General features: G+C 47.4%; 1 protein-coding gene across 2 annotated transcripts in view; it reads left to right on the top strand.

Annotated features, from left to right (window-relative positions):
- The first annotated feature begins 2,602 nt into the window (after positions 1-2,602).
- FYCO1 (FYVE and coiled-coil domain autophagy adaptor 1) overlaps positions 2,603-6,000 on the top strand; it is a 77,695-nt gene continuing 74,297 nt past the window's right edge. For both annotated transcript variants that reach the window (XM_001114357.5, XM_015131150.3), the window contains exon 1: positions 2,603-2,705. The gene's annotated coding sequence lies outside the window, so the exon portion shown is untranslated. The remainder of the gene's footprint in view (positions 2,706-6,000) is intronic.

Raw genomic sequence — 6,000 nt, 5'->3', positions numbered from 1 at the left:
AGTGAGGAATAGTCTCCTCTTCTGCTGCTTGTTAAGGCTATAAGGAGAGGATGTGGGGATTTGGTGATTTTGAATCTGATCTCTTAATATGTATTCACATCAGAACACAAGAATATGCCGCATTTGTTTGTATGTTTGTTTGAAAGATGATAGTTTGAAATACTCAGCTCTATCTATAAAGGAAATCCATGTTAAACTACCTGAACAGTAGTGATTTTGTTAACCTTCCCTGTATCTGACAGTGTGCTGGGTGACGGAAGACCCCTCAGGCGCCCCCAGCTCTACCCCAGCCTCCACCACTCTCCACCACTTATTAGGTTGGTGGACAAGGACAGTCATTTAACCTCTCTGAGCTTCGTCTCCTCATCTTCAAAGTAGGATAATGAATACTAATTATGTCACAGAGTGGCTGCAAGTTTTAAATACAATGCTGTATGGGTTTCTGTTGTTGTTTTTGTTTTTTTGGGGTGGGGGCTAGGGACTGGCATATAGGTCCTCAATAAATACTAGGTTTGTTTTCCTCTTCTTTTCAAACTGCTTTTGGGTCTAAGTTTCTGTGGTATTATGATATCTATCTATCTATCTATCCACCTACCTACCTACCTATCTATTTATATTGGTTTTCATCCATAGTTCCTGGCTCATAACTCCCATAGCTCTTGTTACAGTCTTTTGTTATGTTAGGTATGTTAGGCTTCGGGAAACCGAGTCTCTCTGGCCTTCTGCCCTCCTTTCACCTGCTCTAAGGCAGGACTCTAATCTTCCCCCGACTTTCTGATTGTAGGTCTTAAGACCCTCCCAAGAGAGGGTCCTGCCCTATACCCTGGGGGAAGCAATGCTGACATCACGAAGCTTCCATAAAAGCCCAAGAAGACTGGATTCAGGGAGCTTCCGGATAGCTGAACACGTGGAGGTTACTGAAGAGTGGTTTACCCAGGGAAGTCACGGAAGCCCCACGCCCCTTCCCCCACACTTCATCCTACGTGTCTCTTTATCTGCATCCATTGCAGTATCCTTTATAATAGACCAGTAAATGTGTTTCTCTGAGTTCTATGAACCTCCAATTCTAGCAAATTAGCTGCACCCAAAGAGGGTGTCATGGGAACCCAACTTGAAGTCAGTCATTCAGAAGTTCCGGAGGCCCAGACTTACAACTGGTGTTTAAAGGTGAGGAGACAGTCTTGGGGACTGAGCCCTCCACTTGTGAGATCTGATACTCCAGGTAGATAGTGTCAGAATTGAACTGGAGGACACCCAGGTGTGGTCCGCTGCTCAGTGTGTGGGGAAAACCCCATACACATCTGGTCACCAAAGTATTCTCCTGTGTTGATGATTGTTGTTGTTGTGTAAGAGTAGAGGAAAAACACGGTTTGAGGGAGATTTTTCCCCCTTTCCCCCGGGACAGTTTCAAACAAGGATATTGGACCAGATGACCAACATTAAAATCTCTCTCATCCTTAATATTGCATGAAGCTGTTGAGACAGTGGTTGGAGCAATGATTTCTCTTAGACCACTATGTTGATTACTTTTCTCTTTATCATCTTCTCACTCTCCCCTTTTTCTTTCTGTTTTCCTTTCTGTTAACAAGAGTGAAAATCACTTGTATTCATGTACCTCCTCGCAACCCCACCCCCAACTGACAACTCTATCCCTCTAACTCATTGTTTTAGCTACATCTAATTTATAAAATTAGATGGCTGAGATGTCATAGCCTAAACTCAACTAAGAAATTGATTTTCTTTCTGTATCATTCTACTCAGACAACACCCTGCTTCCTCAATTTAGAAGGGTGTTGGGCCACCACAGTTACTGACTGGATACCACGAGCTAGGTCCTATGAGGGAGAGAGGTGTTTCTGGCTTAAATGATGAGAACTAGGGCAGAGAGTAAAGGATAGCCAGCCACAGCTAAGGAATGCAGTCAGTTACAGGCCAAAGTCCCCGTTTAGCATTTCTCTTTACTACTGTCCCCATAACAGACATTGATTGAATGCATTTTGTTCTATCATATTCAGTTCCAGAGTGCTTTGCAACATCCATCTTATAAACAGAAGGTGGGCTGAGGATGGGGCCAAAGTTAGGGGTGGTAGTTCATAAACACGTAGTTTTTGAGCACTAATTTTAAGTAAGACCCTGATATTAAGAAGTAAGTTGGATTAAAAGATGAGAAATTCAGCCCACCAATACATGTTTTTCTATTTTCCAATATATTAAAATATTATCATTTTAACACGCAATCACTAAAAATTTATGAGCTAGTTAACATTCTTCGGACTCTTTGGTACGTAGGTGTATTTCACACGTAGAGCACGTGCACAATTCAACTCGAATTAGCTACATTTGGAGTGCTCCTTAGCCACACAAGAACAGCCTTGTCAAGATGCCAGACATTTGATTTGTGGCCCTCCGGGATTGCAAGGGTTAACCCGGGGCAGCTTGGGTCGTGGGGTGGGACAGGCGCTCCGGGGACAGGGCGGTGGGAGCAGTTAACCCCGGCTCTGCGGAGTCGCCGGGAGTTGTAGTCTGAGTCCCGGGGGGGTCCGACGGGAGTTGTAGGCCTCAGCCCCAGGGAGCACGCCGGGAGCTGTAGTCCGCCCCCGCCAGCCGCCGGGTGTGCGTGTCATGGCCGTCGGCACCGAGGTCCCATCCTCTTCCGCTTGGCCCCAGAAAGTTTCGGTTCTGCCCGGCGGAGGACCCACGAGCGCGTAAGTGCCGCGGGAGACCGTCTGGACTCTGGGGGCACCTGGGTCGCTCACGATCCCGGAGCCGAGAGCTTCGGTCGGGGCGCGGCTTGTCACCTGCTGCCCTTACAGTCCCCGCCCCTCCCAGGTCTCCCTCAGACCCTGCCGGAGCTCCCCAGTTCTTGCCCAGCGGGCCGGGAAGCACTTCGGGCCCGTGGAAGCCGGCCCGTGGAAGCCGGCCCAGGCACCCAGCCTGCCTTTGTTGGTCGGTTAGAAAGACAGACCCCAAACACCAGTTCCAAAACCCCGGACAGCCGAGGGGCCGCAAAGGAAAGGAGCCCACCGTGCGGCGTCTCAGAACAAGCCTGGATCCTTTAGCACAGAATGGGGCAGGCCCCCGAGTTCCTGCCTGCGTGGTCTTTAGGAAGTTTAGTTTCTGGCCCTCTTGGGCCGGGACAGCCCAGACCTTCACTTTGCAAGGCTCCGCTGGTGCTCGGATCTCTCCCCTCTTCCCAGGAAGGGATGCTTCTTTCTTCCCGGCCCATACTTTGGCCAAGGCCTATTCACTATCCACTGCCCCTTGTGCCCATGTGCAGGGTCTGGAGATAGCCCCAGCCCCCAGAGGTCTTTTCCCGAAACACCTGTTGTCTCTGGCGCGGCGGCACTGCACTCATGGCCTGGAGTCCGTGCTGTTGAAACCTGGCGGGGTGTGGTGCGGAGCGGGGAGGATGGCGGAATTTTATTTTTTGTAAGAAAAGCACATGTGGTTGACACGTTAACCGCGTGGCCCCCTGTTAAAGCACATGTATTCTCTGATGTCCCTGTCACTCTTCACCGTTCCCATTGGGTGTCCCCTCCAGAAAAAAAAAATACATATATATATCTATATAGAACACTTGTTGAAACTGCCTGTGTTGGCCAGAGCCTCTCAGCCCCTCTGCTTGTCTTACCACAGCAGTTTCCTTTCCCAACAGAGAAATGGGTCAGGGGCTTTTGGGGGACAGAGGATCCAGGGCTTAATCTGCTCACTGGTTCTCCTGCCGCTGCAGGACTTGTGGTCTGTGGCAGCAAGCTTAATTCCCCTGCCATCTGCCTAATGCGGCTGGAGGGTGTTGGGGGCTGGTGTAGGGGAGGGGTGGGGAGCTGGAGCTATCATGCCAAGGTTTTCTGCTTTCCATAGTTCCCACCTTCTGAAGTGGACCCCTGTTGAGTGAGCTCTACTTGACCCTCCCTTCTGTGACTACCACTGTTCTGAAAGCATTGAATGCCCCATACTAGTTGTGCAACGTGGTTATTATCACCCCGGAAATAAGAGCTAATTGTTACAGTGATGGATCTCAGCCTCCTCTGATTAATAGGATCTCTCCTAAAGGCTCTTACTTTAGGAAATAGAGTTTATCTGTTTACGTTCAAAGTATCTATCTTTGTGTAGCACTTCGTTTACTTTTTAAATTGTTTTTAATATTTTATTAGAAAAATAAACATACAGACTCACTGAAAGGATTGTATGGTGAATATCCGTATACTCAATTCTTAACATTTTACTTTGATTTTTTTTTTTTTTTGCAGTTACTTTAGAGATTGGTAGCAGTCTCAGGCAGTGATCCTTTAGCTGTTGTTTGGATGACCTTTGCCCCTTGGGGCTAGGTTTGGAGCACCAATATAATTTCAGGAGCCAAGTTTTTAACCTGGTCCTTTTTGAGGGGGATGGCCCCCATAGATGTTTGTGATGAGAGGAATCACCCATAACAGAGCAAGATCAGAGCAGCTGGTAGCTTTGATCCATATTGGTCACCGAGGCTGTGGGCTGCTGGCTCAAGCATACGAAGTAGGTACGCAAGAAAAGGCAGCCCCCTCACCCCAACCCACCCTGCTTCCCTTTAGGGGAGAAGTTTAGCTGACAGGTAACTTTTGTTTACTGAAGATTCCAAAGACACAGCTTTGGTGACTCAAGACTAGAATGTCTTTAAACATGAGGCAGAGGAAGTGTGTTGTCTAGCTGTGGTCTTATGGTGGAAACCACTGGTAGGCACCCAGAGTTAGGGGCCATGTTCACTGCAAGCAGCCCTAGGCAGCAGGTAAGGGTCATTAACTGGTGCCTGTGATTACAGAGGCAACTTGTGAGCACAGATGAGTCCATTATGATCAGGGCAACATCTGCTCATGTCATGCCTGCTATGTTCTTGTCTTAGTAAAAAGATAAATAGTATTTTGTTTGTGATCTCAATGCCAGTTTCAAGAAAATAAGAACTCTTTATTGGTATAAGAGCCTCTATTTAAGCAATTAAATAAATCAATAGGTGGGAATTGGAATGTTTCTGTGGGTCTACCTATGGAAATATTGTTTACCTTCTTGCTGTTTGTTGACACATCACTAAAAGTGGCTGAAATATCTGTACTGCCCCCATAATAAGAGCCATTGCCTCGGAGCAAATGGGCCCCATGGCTCTGAGAAGAGGAGGGTGGCAGAAGCTGTGCTCAGTTGGGCAAGAGCAGTTTCATCCCTTTTCTCTCACATTGGAGCCAGTCAGCCTGTTGGTTTAGTAACCTCCAGTGGTCCTTCATGTTCACTTGGGTCTCTGTGGCATTTGAAAGGCACCAAGGACCTGTTTCCCATTAGGCCGGATGCCATTTGGAGGATGTGTACATCAGTGTGGTTCTGATGAAAGACTTAAGGAGAATCTGTGGTTTGGGTATAATATTGTGGCCCTGTGGCTGGGACCCAAGGGCTGATCTGGCCAACGACCTCAGGAATCTAGAGTGCTGTACCCTAGGCCAGTCCCAGGAAACCGAGTTAGGGGAAGTCCTTAGCATACAAAAGAAAAGCTTGGACCAAAAAAAGCATTCCAAGAAAACCATTAGCATGCAGGGGGCAAGGCCAAGAGAAGAATCCCTATGTGAAGTCCAGGATAGGGCAGGACAGCTGAACCAGAAACAGTGTTTTAAAATGGAGCTGGAAGGAATTTCCTGAAGTTGACTCTGCAGCCCCAGATGCTTTTTCCAGGGTATCTGTAGACTTGGTCAGGAGCAGGGAGGGGACATTTAGAAGCCTTAGCCACTGAGAATGTCTGTTACCCCCCTTTCCCACCTCCTTCAAGGGTAGCGATTCTTAATTAATTCACATGAAGGAAGTTTAGTTCTCAACATTGCATCCGAAAAAAGAAAGGTAGGAAGAGGTCAAATGACTTCCCTAGGACAGATAGAGTGCCTAAAAATAATTGAGTAAGCTAAATATACCTTGGGTCTCACCCAACTATGGCATGATCTTTGTTGCATTATTTGTTGCATAATACATAATGGAAAGTTCATGTAACTAGTC

Source organism: Macaca mulatta, chromosome 2, assembly GCF_049350105.2.
Source record: "Macaca mulatta isolate MMU2019108-1 chromosome 2, T2T-MMU8v2.0, whole genome shotgun sequence".
In the NCBI taxonomy this organism is placed as follows: domain Eukaryota; kingdom Metazoa; phylum Chordata; class Mammalia; order Primates; family Cercopithecidae; genus Macaca; species Macaca mulatta.
Note: the sequence above shows the minus strand (reverse complement) of the source record. Positions and strands in the feature narration are given on the sequence as shown.